Here is a 17,406-nt window from a genome sequence, read left to right on the forward strand (position 1 = left end):
AATGGAGAAAAGAAAGAGAGAGGGAGATGAAGGAGAGTAGGAAGAGGGAGGAGGAGGAGGAGGAGACAAAGAGGAGGAGGGGAAGTGGTAGGTGCGGAGATGAGGGGGAAAGAGAAGGAGAGGAGATGGGTAGGTAGAAGAGGGAGATAATGGAGAAAAGAAAGAGAGAGAGAGAGATGAAGGAGAGTAGGAAGAGGGAGGAGGAGGAGGAGGAGGAGGAGCTGGTAGTGGAGAAAGTTAGGATAAGGTGGTGGAAGAGGAGGAGGGAGAAAAGGTGGAAAAGCAAATTCAGGAAGATGAACGGGAGTAGGAGAAGGAAGAAGGGGGAAGAGATGGAAGAGTAGGAGACGCAGAAGAGGAGGAGGAGGAGGAGGAGGAAGACCCAAGAATTACCACCGTGAAAGCTGCTGTTGGGGAAAGATTTTGACAAGTTTATGCCGTGCTGTGTGTCTCCCTCTGTTAGTCTCCCTTTCCTAGTCTCCCTCCACTAGTCTCCCTCCACTATAGTCTCCCTTCACTAGTCTCCCTTCTCTTATCTCCTCACCTTTTTCTCCTCTCCCTTAGTCTCCCTTCACTAGTCTCCTCTTAGCTTCCTCCTCTCGTCTCGTCTCTTCTCGGCTCGACTCAACTCGTCTCGTTTTCATATCATCTTTATTTTGTTGATGGTTTTGTGTTCGCTGCTGCTGATCATCTTCGTCATCTTGTTCTTGTCTTGTTCTTGTTCTTCGTCATCTTTATGAACGAGGAAGGGAAGAGGATGAGGAAGGGGAAGGGGGCAAGGTGGTGGCGGTGGCGGTGGTGGTACTCGTGAACTGTACTTCTGCCTCACGGGACCAGACACGCGTGGGTTAAGTATAGGCTCGCTGGCTGGCTCACTGGCTCTCTTTTTTGCTACATCTTTACTATGTAGATGCTTCTGATTTCGCTTATCTTGTTATATTCAGCATTTTTCTCCGTCTTGTTCTTCCTTTCCCTCGTCTTCGGTCGTTGGAGATATGTTATGTTTTGCTTAACTTGTTCTTCGTTGGCTCGCTGGCTCGCTGTCCACAAGGGGGGGGGGGGGTGCGTCCTAGGAGAGGGGCTGAGATGCATTACGAGTCTCTTAAGGTTATTTTCTTCCACGCGTCCTTTGAAGGCGTTGAGTCGTGCTTCCAGCTTCTTGATGTTAGACTTTCCTGTGTGTGTATTTGTTAGTGTGTGTGTGTGTGTGTGTGTGTGTGTGTGTGTTGAGGTGTTGGCATTTCCAGATGATTTAAGTTCGTTTCTAGTCAATGAAAGTTCGTTTTATACCCTTTTGGTTAAACTCCAGCTCCGTCAAGTTCATTCCCAGTCCATTCATGTCGATTTTTGCATCTTATCAGGTTAAGTTCTAGTCTTTAAGTTCATTTATAGTTTCTGCAAGTGCGTTTCCGGTCAATTTAAGTTCTTTTTCAGCCCCTTCAAATTTATATCTTGCTCCCCTTAAAGTTGATTTCCTTCCTGTTGTCCTCTGAAGGCGTTAAGTTATATCGTCAGTCCCTTCAAGTTCGTCTCTTTGTCCCTCTCAAGTTTTTCTCACTCATTTCAAGTTCATTTCCTAGTTTCTTCAAATTCATTCACTTCCCCGTGTGCTAAGGCCCATATTATCAAACTCTTCGAAGTCTGAGTACATTCATTTAAAAAGGTGTTCGCAGACATTGTAAGGGTCTTCATGGGTGGTTTCTTGACCCTGGCGGTGCATAGTTTGGCAGGGCTTCCACGCCACGAACTGGGAAAGCACCCAAGACAACCCGAGGTATCTTCTCTGCTGCCTTCAAAGCTATTCGTAACAAGAGCCCGAAGCGTTTGGTAATACGAGTCTAAGGTCGGTATTTCAAGATACTTTTGTTTCTCACATCAGCTATTTCTAAAGGTCAAAGAGGGGGTCAGTCGGGTTCTAATGAGTGTTTCTTGAGGTTCACGGTACAGAAGAAGGATCACACTACCACCAGGGCCATAAGACTACTACTGGAAATGCCCACAACTCCCACAGAAGCCTTGGCAAATATGTGTTCTTGGGCGGCGAAGTGTCTTTTAATACGAGTCTAAGGTACAGTTCCAATCCCCTTAACTTTTTCCCACTCCCTTTAAGAGTATATCCAGTCTCTGCAAGCTCGTTCCTTAGGTTGGTCTCAGTCCCTTCTAAATCATATCCAGTCCTTTGAAGTTAGGCGTTTAGTTCCTACAAGTTCGTCTCTTACTTATTTACTCTTCATTCCCTTCCCCACGTCCTCAAAAGATGCTAAAGTACGACTCCAGTTTCTTTATTTATTTTTTCTCAGTCCCTTCTAAATCATATCCAGTCCTTTGAAGTCAGGCGTTTAGTTCCTTCAAGTTCGTCTCTTACTTATTTACTCTTTATTCCCTTCCCCACGTCCTCAAAAGATGCTAAAGTACGACTCCAGTTTCTTTCTTTATTTTTTCTCAGTCCCTTCTAAATCATATCCAGTCCTTTGAAGTTAGGCGTTTAGTTCCTTCAAGTTCGTCTCTTACTTATTTACTCTTCATTCCCTTCCCCACGTCCTCAAAAGATGCTAAAGTACGACTCCAGTTTCTTTATTTATTTTTTCTCAGTCCCTTCTAAATCATATCCAGTCCTTTGAAGTTAGGCGTTTAGTTCCTACAAGTTCGTCTCTTACTTACTCTTACTCTTCATTTCCTTCTCCGCGACAACTTAAGGCGCCACGCTGCATTTCCCGGCCCATTCAGGCTCTGCTCCGCGTTCTCCGCTCTGGCCGGCTCAGCGATATTTCTCTTGTCCAGCTTTGTGCCTTTCCAATGCTTACCTTAGCGAAGACCTCACCCCCAGGACGCGATTCCCCCCACTCTCTCTCTCGCTCTCTCTGTCGCTCTCTTTCTCCCTGTCTCTGTCTGTTTGTCTGTATGTGTGTGTCCGTCTGTCTCCCTGTCTCTTTAAATCTCGAATCTCCTAATCTTTCTTATCTGTCTATCAATCTATTTTTATCTAGCTGTCTGTCTATATCTATCCATCTCTGCATCTATATCTATCTCTATCTTTCTCAATCTATTTATCTATCAATCTAGCTAGGTATATAGGTCTGATTTTGTTTATGTCTGTGACTGTCTCTGTCTCTCTCTGTCTGTCTCTCTCTCTCTCTCTCTCTCTCTCTCTCTCTCTCTCTCTCTCTCTCTCTCTCTCTCTCTCTCTCTCTCTCTCTCTCATAGTTTTGCTTAAGAGATGCACAAAGACACACCAAAGGGCAGGTTTCTGTTGACCACACACACACACACACACACACACACACACACACACTAGCTCTTTCCCACTACTTGAAAGAGAGAGAGAGAGAGAGAGAGAGAGAGAGAGAGAGAGAGATGACAACTGTTCCTTACATGCTCAGTTCAGTTATACGGCAGAGTGAAGCAAAGGAAGGGAAGGGAAGGGAAAGAAAGAAAGAGAAGAAAAGAAAGGAAGTAGTGGGAAGGAAAGGAAAGGAAAGGAAAGGGAAATAAGGGAAAAGAATGAAAGGTTAGGTAAGATAGGGTAAGCTCAGGTAAGGTAAGGAAAGGAAAGGTAAGGTAAGGAAATGAAATGAAAGGCGAGGTAAAGTAAGGTAAAGCAATGTTAGGTAAGGCCAGGCAGGAGAAGGGAGGGGAAGGGAAAGGAATGTTAGTTTAGGTAAGGTTAGGTAAGGTTAGGTAAGGTAAGGAAATGAAATGAAAGGCGAGGTAAAGTAAGGTAAAGCAATGTTAGGTAAGGCCAGGCAGGAGAAGGGGGGGAAAGGGAGGGGAAGGGAAAGGAATGTTAGTTTAGGTAAATTTAGGTAAGGTAAGGAAATGAAATGAAAGGCGAGGTAAAGTAAGGTAAAGCAATGTTAGGTAAGATAAGGGAAGGAAAGGGAAGGGAAGGGTAAGGTAAGGTGAGGCAAGGTAAGGTGAGGTAAGGCAGTCCTGAAGTGTCTCGCGGCGGTGTTCAAAAAGGTTTAGTCTCCCCTTCAGGATCCTCTTTGGCTGTGTTGGTGTTGAAACGCTCGTAACAATTATAATATGCGGGCGTTACCACCACCGCCGCCATCACCACCGCCGCCATCACCACCACCACGACCACCACCACCACTACCATTATCACCATCATCATATCGTCACCATCACCATCACCACCACGACCACCACCACCACTACCATTATCACCATCATCACCATATCGTCACTATCACCATCATCATCATCATTAACAGTCACCTTAGTCCTCTGTAAAACTCTACTTCCTTCTCCTCCTCCTCCTCCTTCCCTTCTTCTTTCTTGTACTCCAACTTCTTTTCATCCTCTCTTCCTCCTCTTTCTCTTCTTCCTCGTCTTCTTCCTTATCCTCCTCGTTTTCGTTTTTCTCCCCTCCTCCTCCTCCTCCTTCTCCACCTCCTCCTCCTCCTCCTCCTCCGCATTTGATAAGGTCCCCCACCAACGATTGCTCAGCAAACTACTGGCGCACGGTATCTCGGGTAACATTCACAATTGGCTTGCGGACTGGCTCTCTGAGCGGAAACAGAGAGTAGTTCTAAACGGTGTTACATCTAACTGGCTCGATGTCAAAAGCGGCGTACCTCAAGGATCAGTGCTTGGCCCCATGCTCTTCTTAATTTATGTTAATGATATCGATGATGGGCTCATTTGCAAAGTATCAAAATTTGCTGATGACACAAAAATTGCTAGTAAAGTAACTGCGATACTCGACGAAGAAGCTTTACAATCAGATATAGATCGACTTGCACGTTGGGCCAATCAATGGCAAATGAAATTTAACGTTGAGAAATGTAAAGTGTTGCACATCGGAAAAAATAACAATTGCGTTCGGTACGTAATGAATGGCCAACAACTTTCTGCAGTAAGTAAAGAAAAGGATCTTGGAATCACTATATCAAGCGATTTAAAGCCCGGTCAGCATTGTTCAGAGGTAGTTAAAACTGCAAACAAATTGGTTGGCTTCATCGGACGAGTCTTTAATAATAAATCGGAAAAAGTAATATTAAAACTGTATAATTCGTTGGTTCGACCCCGTCTAGAGTACTGTGTACAGTTTTGGTCTCCCTACTACAGAAAAGACATAGAAAAGTTGGAACGGGTCCAACGAAGAGTAACAAAGATGATTCCTAGGTTGAGAAATTTGTCATATGAACAAAGGCTTAAAGAAGTAAATTTATTCAGCCTATCAAACGAAGAATGAGGCGATCTTATAGAAGTGTTTAAAATGTTCAAAGGATTCAGTGATATTAATGCGGAAGATTACTTTACAATTGATCGATCAAATAGAACAAGAAGAAATCACAATTTGAAGATAAGTGGTAAAGATTCTCGTCGCACGAAGCTAAACACTTCTTCTTCAATCGAGTTGTTAATGTTTGGAACTCTCTACCTTGTGATGTCGTTGATAGTACAACAGTTACGGCCTTCAAGAATAGATTAGACAAGTGTTTTGAATCCAACCAGCAACTAAGATATTACTCATTGTCGTAATTACGTTAAGTTCTTTCGAATACTGGTGTCCTTGTCCGCTTTTATTGCCCGGTTAGTGGTAGCAGTAATGGTAGTTCTTTCCTCTTTCCTACATAAATTCCATGCAGTTTTTCCATGCTGCATGGTTCTTTCCTTTCCTGCCAGCTTTGGCTGGAGGGATGGGGGTGGGGAGCCTTCGCCTTTGCTGTCCTTCATCTTCCACCTTTGATTAGATAGTTAGTGTAGCTTGTCACAAACAACCTCGAAAGGACCAGCAGGTCTGCTGTTGTTTGTTCTTCCTTTGTGTTCCTTTGTGTTCCTCCTCATGAGTCACGCTGCCCACCGGAAAATAATATCCTCCCGCAGTGAAAATTTATCGAGAGTAATATTTTGGCGGCGCGGTGAGTATGTTATCGAGGAGGAGGAGGAGGAGGAGGGGTGGATGAAGGGGTGGGTGAGTGAGGTAGGAGAAGGTATATAGGGAGGCATAGTTAAGCATGGAGGAGGAGGAGGAGAGGATTGAAGAGGATGATGATGAAGGGATTTCTGTGTTGATGTTGGTTGATTCTCTCTCTCTCTCTCTCTCTCTCTCTCTCTCTCTCTCTCTCTCTCTCTCTCTCTCTCTCCCGGGTAATTAGTTTATTGTCAACACCTGGATAGGGGCGAGCACACCTGAGATCAGTGTTAATTAATCACTGGATCAGCTGGGCGGCAGGTGAGCGGGATTATGAGGTGAATAAGGAAGAGAGAGAGAGAGAGAGAGAGAGAGAGAGAGAGAGAGAGAAGTGATAACATAGCTGAGCGGAGGTTTAAAGATAGAAGGTACTCACCATACATCCAAAAATAATATTAGAACTAACGTCTTATCTTGAAGTGAAAAAAAAAAACATCGTAACTTGTCCTCCAATAAATAAAAATATGACGAGAGAAAAAAAAAGAAAGGAAAACAAAATGTACCTCATGTTAATCTTTTCCTTCAGAACCCCAACGGGAGTACCACCACCACCACCACCACCATAATCACCACCACCACCACCACCATAACCACCACCACCACCACCACCGCTACTAGAAAAAAAATAATATCAGAACTAACGTCTTATCCTGAAGTGTAAAAAAAATGTAAGTTAATTGCAATGAAAAAAAAAATATAGCAAAGTGAAAAAAAAAATAATTAAAATGTACTTCATGCTAATCTCTTCCTTCAGGTCCCCCAACTTCACCACCACCACCACCACTACAGCCGCCGCCGCCGCCGCCCCCACACGACGCCGGTGAGTACACGAGTATTAATAAGCTGAGGCGAGGAGGACGTGACGCCACTCGTGCTAATTCACCTGTCTGTCTGTCTCCTCCTGCACGGAAAGGCGGGGGGGGGAGAATGAAGGAGAGTGAGGAGGGTGGGGGAGGGGAAGAAGGAAGGAAAGGGAGGATTGGGGGTAAGGGGGATTGGAAGAGAGGGAGTGAGAGGAGGGGGATAGTGGGTGAAGGAAGGAGGGGGTAGGGGGGAATGAAAGAGGGGGAGACGAGAGGGAGTAAGAGGAGGAGGGATAGGGGGAGAAGGAAGGAGAGGGAGAGAGAGATGAAGGGGGGCAAGGGGTGAAGGAGGGAGTTGGAGGTAATGGGGTGGCAGGATAGGGGGTTAGGGTGAAGGAAGGAGGGTGAGGCTGGAGGTAGAAACAGGAGGGGGGGGGGGGTAGGGGGAGAAGAAAGAAGAGGCAAGCGGGAGGAGGGAGACAGGAAGGGGGGAGGAGAGAGAAGGAAGAGAGGGGAGAGGAGGGAAAGAGAGAAGGAAGGAAGGGAGGGAGAGAGGGAGGGTATGCTACATAGATTCCCATAGATGTTTAGACCCCACTGACCCCTAATGGTTCAGCCTTGGTGGTCTCTTCTTTAACCTCTAACACAACGAGATCAAACGGCCGCCAAGACGCTGCATTACCTTTGCCCTTGCGATTATTAATTATAGTACAGGAGGAGACGGTCCATTTTTATTTTTGTTTACGTTTTGTCCTATATGGCGTTTGTTTATAAGTGAATCAGTCGTGTTGGTTTGGTTATACATGAATGAATCGTGTTGCACTGAATTACTGAAGGCGGGAGTTTATTCCATTATCGGATAGCAATGTTTGTGAAAATGATTCTAGTGTAGGAAAAAGGAGGGAAGGGAAAGGGAGAGGCAAGCAAAGGGGGATGGTGAGGGAGACAGGCAGGAAGGGAAGGAAGGACAGTGAGAGACGGGGAAAGCAAAAGAGGGAGTGGGAGGAAAGGAAGAAGGGAAGGAGAGAGGAAGAAATGATGGAATAAGGAAAGAAAGGTTGGAGGGAGAGAGGAGGGGAGGATGGGAGAAGTAAGAGAGCAATTTTCATAAACACACAAACACCCCCACGCCCCCCCCACTCCCCACTCCACACCCGTCCCCCCCCTCACAGGCAAATCAAAGCAGCTAACGGGAAGGCGATGAGTAAGAAGCGAGTCAGAACAATAATATGCCACTGATTGAGGGGCGACAGGTGGGGTGGACAGGTAGGCAGGCAGGTGGGTGGCTCAGTGTGTGTGTGTGTGTGTGTGTGTGTGTGGGCAAAAACAGCTTGATATGTCCAGATGACGGAGGTGTCAGCGAGTCGGTCTTCCGTGGTGTTAATAGATATGGTGGAGGTGGTGGTGGTGGTAGGGGTGAGGAAGGGAGGGTTGGGGTGGTGGTGGGGGTGAAGAGAGTTGCTGGGAGACGAGGAGGAGGGGGAGGAGGAGGAGGAGGTTTAGGAGGAGGAATGAAGTGTTAGCTCGGAGGGAGAGAGTGAGGTACAGGGACGGTCGCGCGCCAGTGTCAAGGGAGTGAAGAGGCTTATAATAAGGACGACTAGGAGGAGGAGGAGGAGGACCTAGATGAGTGAAGGAATTTTTGAGAGATCTTTTTCATCTTAAGTTTCATCATCGTCATCATCAGGCATTACTAGACCACTGCACAACGAATGCCTTTCCCATGGTCCTCCTCCTCTCTGTCTGGTGTTTGCGTCCTCCATCATGCTCCGGCAAACCCTAAGGGCCACTTCGACAGTCCAACGGGGATCAGGTTTCTTAAAGGCCCCCCCTAAGCGAATTAATAAGAAATAATCATCACTCTTACAAACCACTTCATAATATATATCAACGCATTTGTGATCAGTTTATGCATCATTTATTTTTTGGGGGTTTATATCATGGCAAAAATGTGGCCGTCGCTGGTACACGGTAAAACCACAAATTTGGCCCGTCGCTGCTACCAGGTTAAGTTTCTACCTGTCATATTTCTGAAGATACCTTAATTAAACCGTGCATAAACCCAATCACTTAATTGTTTACTTAATAAAGTCATAAAAGCTTCCTCTGTAATGAGTCTTCCTGTTTAATAATGTGAGCTCTTTCTTAGTTGGTTTTATAAGATGCAGCTTATCACGTGTTTGAAGATCTCCTTAAACTAACCTTAACCGAAACAGGTGTATATCATAAATTCAGACAATCCTCTTCACTAACGAGCCTTTCTATCAAATGAAGTAAGCTGTTTCTTTGTTGATGTTCGCTAAGACTTGCTGCCTGTCATGTGTAAGATCCCTAAACTTAACCTAACCTAAACATAGCCCAAACAGACATACCGTAAATTCACACAATCCTCCGCACTAAAGAGACGCTATCAAATGAAGTGAGCTATTTCTTTGTCGATTTTCGCTACATGACGTTATATCGCGCAACTTATACATGTGGGCTTATATCCTAAACAAGCATTTTTTTATTTATTCTCTCTGGCATTTCGGAAAAACATAAAACTCTCTTCCTAAAACCGTGGCATCCTTCCCCGTCATCTTTAATCATCAGACGAGAAGAGGAGGAGGAGGAGGAGGAGGAGGGGCGAAGAAGAGAGGAAGAGTGAGAGACGAAGGGCGAGGGTATGGGGGGGGGGGGGGTCGCTGGGGGAAGGGCTCGCGCATTAACCCCTTCTTTTGTTTAGGGAGTGGCTGAGCGCCCTCTGTCCTCCAGATAAGGAGATTAACACCAGTTTGTAGGAGATCAAAACCCGCCCGAAGAGAATTAGTCCCGCTCTGGTGCCCGCGTCGCCTCGCCCAGACTCGTGGCGGTGGTGATGAAAGTGGTGGTGGTGGTGGTGGTGGTGCTGTAGCCTCCACCACCATCGTCATCACCACCATTGCGATAATGATTAGGACTTTCATCACCGCCACTACCACCATCTCACCTTCCACGACCACCACCATTATTATCAACACCGTCACCACCACCACCACCTGTTTCCACAACTGTCACTATTACTATTTACATCATCCAGATCTTTTTCACTGCTTTCCTCTTCCACGACCACCACCTCCACTACCGTCACCATCGTGGTCATCACCACCACCACGACTTCAATCACCATCAGGACCTTCATCACCACTACTATCATCTCCACTTCCACGACCACCACCATGATCAAAATCACCTCTGCCACCGCCATCACTACCACCATCATCACACTTCCCGTCCCTTACAAATATCACCGTGACCAATATCAAAAGCTCATCACCCAACTCACAACCACCACCATCGTCATTGTCATTGTCTCCATGTATAAGAACGGCATTACCAACACCAACACCTCGAGCATCACCACAACACTCCTATTATCACACACACACACACACACACACACACACACACACACCAGTGCTGGGCACTTGCGGTACTTTTTGTGGTATTGCGATACTACCGCACTACCAAACCGGTACCGCAGTACCGCACTACCGCAGAGGATTGCTGAAAGTACCGGAGTACCGGTACCGCGTTGAAATTTCCTGCGGTACTTTTCGCGGTACCGGCAAACACTTTAAAGAAAAAAAAAATTATTGAATAAATAAATATGTAAATAAAAATAAACAATACCACTGTTTGAGGGGGGGGGGGGCACCTGACCCACCAGAAAGACAGACAGTCGGACATACGCACAGACACCATGGGAAAGAGGGGAGGCACTTTCACTGAAAAGGATAGGTACGTATTGTTAATTAAAAGGATGTGATTTTTCATCGGAGGGAGGTTGGAACCAGGATTTTTTCACCTATGCTTTTCTAGGAGGACCCATACTTGCTTCTAAAATTAATCAACACCTCATAACCCCTATAGTACGTTAAATCAATTCATCTTTAGTTGCGTGCGCGCCGATTATCTCACTATAACTGGCAACTGAGAAAGAAGGGGGAGAGAGACACGTTACTAACGTGTACCGTGCTAACGTCGACGGACTTCGAACGTGTAACGTACTCACTCTAAGTCCGGGCTCAACTTCACTACTGGCAGGTCGGTGAAAATCTTGCTCTTAGGAAATAATTTATTAAATAATTACCTGTAATATTATTGTTATCTACAACATTACTATGTTATTACGGGCACATCTTTCCTACTGGATAGTTTCCACCTAATCTCATGTACACTACATGTGTATTACTATTGTACAGTCTTCTCAATTGTTAGTACTTGTATTAAAATGTGATTTTTTTGGATTTTTTTTTTTTTTTTTTTACATATAGGTGTTTTTGGTAATTGGTGTCGTAGAGCTTTTTTTTTCTCTTTAAGTGCTGCTTTAGAAACCAGGTACCGCAGTACCTCGGAACGCACCAGGGGGGGCGGGAAAAGTACCGGAGTACGGCGGAACGCACTGGGCATGCTGAGGTACCGCAGTACCGCGTAACGCAACCCCAAACTATTGGTACCGCGCCCACCACTGACACACACACATACCATCACTACCGCTCCGGTAGCTCAATCGGCTAAAGCGCCGCGTTGCAAAGCTTCACGGCCAAACAGGCGGCGGTTCGAGTTCCGCTCTGGCCAGATTCTTTCCGTTGACTAGGAGTGGTTACTGTCCCCCCTTGAGCAAGGGGGATGGGGTGTGTGGTGTGTGAGGTCCTGGCAGTACCCAGAGATCGACGATAATGAGCATGCACGTGCTCGTGTCGGGAGGGTACCTGCTGGCGGAAGCGAGTCCAACTCGTGATCAAGCCGTGGTGAATTACACACACACACACACACACACACACACTCACACACACACCTCCCTCCACCCCTCCACACACGCACTACATATAACACAAAAATGGTGCACCTACATATCGAGAGTTCGGAAACATTTTTGCGCGCCGCTGCCACAGGCGGAGAGTGGTTTATTAATGTGGTATTAATCAATTATGTAATGGTGATCCCTCGTTGTTGGGGTGGCGTTGTTGTACGAGACTTGCCTGCTGTTTGTTTGGGGTAGTGTGTGTGTGTGTGTGTGTGTGTGTGTGTGTGTGCAGACAGATAGACAGGCAAACGTGGACAGACACCAAACAGACAGATAAACAGATGCAAACATACAGAATAGATAGTAATGCCGATGGACAGACAGACAAGAAGATACAGACAGACAGATGGACCGGCAGAAACATTGGCAAGTAGACATATCCTTTTATTAGCACAAATACGTTACAAGTACTATTAGTATTAGTAGTGTTAGTATTATGTATGTAGTATTAGCAGAAGTCACAGTAATAGTAGTGGTGGTGTTGATATTATTTGTGGTTACATAGGAGCCTCTATTATGGTGGTTATGGTTAATTTATGGTGCTGGTGGTGATGAGTTAAGGTGATGAAATGTATGGCGATGTTGATTATGTTGTGAATCCCTATGATGGTGTGTGTGTGATGGAGGTGTGGTGGTGGTGGTGGTGGTGTTGAACTTGCGGTGGCTTTGATGAGAGGAGGAGGAGGAGGAGGAGGTGGAGGCTGTGGCGGCGGCGTCGGCTTCGGCTTTTGTGGTGGCGGCTGCGGTAGTGACGGCGGCGGCGGTGGTGGTGGTGGGTCTTTGAGGGGAGGAGGCATTTAAGGCTGACACAGGCTGTAGTACTTTTGTTAGCCCCCCTCCACCCCCCCCCTCTCCCTCCCCCCTCCTCCCCCTTTGCTAACACCTCTACCTACCCCCTCCTCCTCCCGCTCCCCCTCCCCCCCTCTCTTCACTCTAGCTTCCACTGTACGGCTTAGTCCTCTTACACACACACACACACACACACACACACACATATCGTGCCGTGCCGTTGTAGAAATGTTCTCCCTGTTCTGTTATGTTCTCTGTTCTCTTATGTGTTCTGTTTTCTCTGATGTCTGTGTTCTTATTTTTCCGTTTGTTGTTCTGTTATTTTTGTTCTCTGCTCTCTTCTGATTTTTGTTATTTGTTCTCTGTTCGCTGTTCTGTTCTGCTTTCTCTTCTCGTTTCTCTTTTCTCTGTTATTTACTGTTGTCTGTTCTGTTCTCTGATTTCTTTGTTCTCCCTCTTATCTGTTTTCTGTTATTTGTTCTCTGTTCCCTTTTCTGTTTTCTATTCTCTGTTCTCTGAAGGGCCACGCGATATGTAGCTAAAACATGTGTAGTAGTTGTAGTAGTAGTAGTAGTAGTAGTTGTAGTAGTAGTAGTAGTTGTAGATGGTTTTGTATAGAGGAGACCAAGACCATCTCAAGAACCCCCAACATGGTATTAATAATTATAAGATCTCAGGTATTATTATAGAAACGAGGCAAGGGCAGCGCAAGGCGGGGCGGGGGGTATGGGTGGGGCATGGGCATTCTCCTCTCCTCTCTCCTCCTCTTCCTGGCTCTTCCCTTCCTTCTGCTCCCATCCTCTCCACCTCGCCCCCACCCGACCCGACCCCACCTGCCCCTTGCCCCGGTGGTAGTGTGTGTGTCGGGTCGTGGACAGGTTAATGCATGTGTGTGACGGCTGTTTGTGTGTGTGTGTGTGTGTGTGTGTGTGTGTGTGTGTGTGTGTGTGTGTGTGTGTGTGCTCGCGCATTTATCTAGCGGTTTCTTCTTCCTCGTTTCTCGATCAAACAAAACCAACAAACACACACACACAAAAACACAAAAACACGTATGCCACCTGTAAACAAAGAACGACGGCGTCGACGGGGGCGGAGGGGGGCGGTGGTGGTGGCGGGGGGAGGGGGGTTGAGGGGGATCGAAGGTGGAGTCTGCTCCCCTGGCGGCCAAATTCTGTATCACAAGAAACAAGGAATTTAAAAAGAGACCCATCAAGATTAGGCTGATGGCGCCGAGTTAGGGGGGGGGGGGGGAGGGAGGGAGAAGGGGGGGAAGGAGAGGAGGAGGAAGAGAGGGAGGGAGGGAGGAAAGAGGGAGATGGATGCAGGACGGGAAAGAAGAAAGATAAATATGAGAGAGAGAGAGAGAGAGAGAGAGAGAGAGAGAGAGAGAGAGAGAGAGAGAGAGAGTAAATAAAAGATGTGGAGAGGTTGAAAAGAGGGAGATGAGGAGGAGAGATGATGAAGGGGGGAGGAATGTGAAGGGTGAGAGAGAGAGAGAGAGAGAGAGAGAGAGAGAGAGAGAGAGAGAGAGAGAGAGAGAGTAGGTGAGAAAAAGTATTGAAATGAGACTCATAGATTGAAAGAAGGTGTGAGTGAGTGAGTGAGTGAGTGAGGAAGAGTAAATATGAAGAGTGTTGAGGAAGGAGGAGGGGAGGACGGAGTAACAGGAGGGAGAGGGAGGGGAGAGGGGAGAGGAATAGATGTGGGAGTTATGAATTCGAGAAAAAAAGTAAGTCGTTTTGTGAGTGAGTTAGAGAGGGAACCGAGAAGAGGAGGAGAGAGTAGAGGCAAGAGGAGAGAGTAGAGGCAAGAGGAGAGGTTAGATGGCTAGAGCAGTGTTTTTTTTTTTTAACTGGGGGGCATTAGTAATTTTTATTAACTCGGGGGCATTAATAATTTCAGGGGGCGCAAGGATAAACATCAACAGCTCGCCCATCGCTTGTCATTACTGTTATTAGCGTCATTTTGTATTACGCGGCACTTGCTGTATAGGCATTAACAGTATTAGCAGTAGGCCGTTGTAGTGGGGGGGGGGGGGGGGTAGTGATAGTTGTTGTAGTTTTTGTAGTATCTTTTGTGGTAGGGGGCACGAGCCTTGGAGGAAAAGGACGAATTTTTCATTATATTTCAAGAGGAGACTGTATCAAGACACCTCTCTACCCGAAATCGACCTCTCTTTTGGCCACTCTCTACTTTCATTTTCCTTAGGAGCAGCATTTAGCGGGTTTTTTTCTGCTTTTTTATGCCCTTGAGCTGCTTCCTTTCCTGCAAAAAAATCGTTATTCTCTTAATTGAAAAGAGCGTGGGCATATATTGAGGAGTTAATGAAAAAATTCAAATATATCGCTTTTGACAGCTTAGTTTTCTTTAGTCTACTTTGGCTCACCCCCTTATGTTTTAAATTTGGGGGTGATTTTTTTCTATGTGTAAGGAGGGCGAGAAGTGAAGAATCAATCCTTAGGGCGGGCGTGGCAGCAAAAACGTTAAGAACCACTGTGATGGAAGACGGAGGGCAAGAGACAAACGTGAGGGGAGGAGAGGGAGGGCAAAGGACAGGACAGAGAGGAGATAACAAGTGAGAAAATGGAGGAGAAAGGGGAAAGGGGAGAGAGGGGAAAAGAGAGAAGAGAGAGAGAGAGAGAGAGAGAGAGAGAGAGAGAGAGAGAGGGAAAGGGGAGCGGGGAAACAGGTTACAGGACATAGGAAATTTGACAGAGGTGAGAGGTGGGTAAGGACAGAGGTGAGAGAACAGAGGAGAGACGGGAAGGAGAGGTGATGGGGGGAGGGGTGGGAGGGAAAGAGGGGTGATGGGGGGCGAGGCACACGTCACCATCGCCTGAGTTAATGTAAAGACGTGGATGCCAACTTCTCGGGGCTAACTATTGCATATTGATGAAGGGCCCAGCTGTTCTGTTGTGAGGACTGGTTGATACGACCCCCCCCCCTCCTCCTAGTCCTCTTCCTCCTCCTCCTCTTCTTCTTCCTTTTCATCTTCTTATCTTCTTCCTTCTCCTCATATTCTTAAGCATGGTTCCTCTCTCCTTCCCCTTCTCTTCAGCCTTCTTAAAGTGGTTAGTCTCTCCTTCCTCTTCTCTTTCTCCTTATCTTCTTCAATGTGGTGTCTTCTCTTTTCTCTCCTCCTCCTTCTTCTCTTCAGCCTCATCTTCCTCCTCATCATCTTCAATTGGTTCCTCTCTCCTTCCCCTTCTTTTCCTCCATATCTTCTTAAACGTGGTTCCTCTCTTCTTCTCCTTCTCCTTCTTCTTCTTCATCTTCTCTTCATCATCTTTCTCCTCCTAATCTTGAACGTGATGTCTCTCTTCCTCTTCTTTCTGCTCCTTCTCATTCTCCTCATCCTTCCTCACAATGTGGTTCTTCTCTCCTCCTTTTTCCCATTCTCTTCATCATTTCTTCTATGCGTTTATTTGCTCACTCCCGTTTCTCCTTCTCTTTCTAATCATCCCTTTGTTTTCTCTCTTACATGCTTTCTTTCTCTCCTCCTCGTCATCCTCTTCTTCGTCTTCTTTATTATCCTCTGTGTAATTGTTCTTGTTTTTGTTTTCGCTTCATTATCCTTTTCTCATGGTTTATCCTCTCGTCTTTTTCTTCGTCTTCTTTTTCTGTTACATCTTTTGGGTGAATTCTCTTATTAGTCTGCATTTTACTGGAGGCTCATTTTTTTTTTCGTCTGAACGTATAGCGCCGGTAGGCTTGCTTGAGGGGCCTGGATGGTATTCGGCCCCAGCCCGTCATGGCGCAGACAAGTGTTTATAGTGGCGCCATCTTCATCATGTGTGTGTGTTAGCAAGTTAGTGTGTGTTAGTGTCTGTTATAAAGAGTTTGTGAGTGTTACTGTGTGTTATAAGGAAGGATGGAAGGAAAGAAGAGAGGACAAGAAGGAAAAATCAACCAGCCAGCCAGCCAGTCACTCATCCAGTCAGCCAGTCACCCATCCTGCACCCCGCCTGTATACCTCCCCCTTCCCCCGCCATCTCTCCCCCCCCTCCTCAACCTCCTGCCCTACCCCTTTCTACCCCCTCAACCATCCAGTCAGCCAGTCACCCACCGATCTTCCAGTCACCCCCCCTTCTTCCCCCCTCAGCCCCCTTCTCCCTCCTCAACCTCCTCCTCCTCTCCCCCCCCCCCCCCCTGCTGGCTGAGGCGTCCACCCTTCTCTAATTTTTCCATTTCTTCTAATGTGTTTTGGAGTCGCTGCAGTGGAAACTTTCTTAATCTGCACAGTAATCAGATGTAAAGTAAGCGAGCGGGTGGAGGGCCGAGAGAGGGAGGGAGAGAGGGGGGAATGAGAGAGAGAGAGAGAGAGAGAGAGAGAGAGAGAGAGAGAGAGAGAGAGAGAGAGAGAGAGAGAGAGAGAGAGAGCAAGAAAGAAAGAAGGAAAGATAGGAGAGGAAAGGAAGGAAGGAAGGAAGGAAAAGGGTCAGAGGGTTCGAGAGAGAAAGAGAGAGAGAAAGAGAGAATAAAGGATGGAGATGAGAGATAAACACACACACACACACACACACACACACACACACACAGAACCTCCCCCACACACAATCTCCCCCCCTCACCCACACATACCCCCCCCCCTCCACTTCACACACACACACACACAAACACAGACAAACTAAAACCAACAATGAAACGAAGCAAAACACACGAAATGGACGAAACAAAACGAAGCCGAAAGAGAGAGAGAAAGAGAGAAAGAGAGAGGGCACGAAGGAAGGAAGGGAGGAAGGGAAGGAGGAGAAGAGCTGAAAATCCCCAAGTTTTGCGTCCTTAGCCTGCTAATGAGGATCGCCGGGATTAGGACGAGGGCCTTGAAAGCTCCTCAAATTGAATAATCCGCTATTCTTCATTTGCAAGATCAGTTGAAGAGGAATAAGTCAAGGGAGGAAAAATGCCTAAGACGATTTTAAAACAATGGAGGCGAGTTTTCGACAAATACTCACAGTTCAGACGCGTTGGGGGGTGAGGGAGGGGGAGGGAGGAGGAGGGTGGAGTGGATGAGTGGAAGGAACGAAGGGAGGAATGACAGGAAGAGAGAGTATGGTTGGGTT

The 17,406-nt window shown here is 46.6% G+C and overlaps 1 protein-coding gene across 1 annotated transcript in view; it reads left to right on the forward strand.

The window, feature by feature from the left end:
- The first annotated feature begins 6,682 nt into the window (after positions 1-6,682).
- LOC126981757 (homeobox protein dve-1-like) overlaps positions 6,683-17,406 on the forward strand; it is a 241,304-nt gene continuing 230,580 nt past the window's right edge. Inside the window, exon 1 of the mRNA XM_050833315.1 lies at positions 6,683-6,743. The gene's annotated coding sequence lies outside the window, so the exon portion shown is untranslated. The remainder of the gene's footprint in view (positions 6,744-17,406) is intronic.

This window comes from Eriocheir sinensis, chromosome 4 (genome assembly GCF_024679095.1).
Source record: "Eriocheir sinensis breed Jianghai 21 chromosome 4, ASM2467909v1, whole genome shotgun sequence".
Classification (NCBI taxonomy): Eukaryota; Metazoa; Arthropoda; class Malacostraca; order Decapoda; family Varunidae; genus Eriocheir; species Eriocheir sinensis.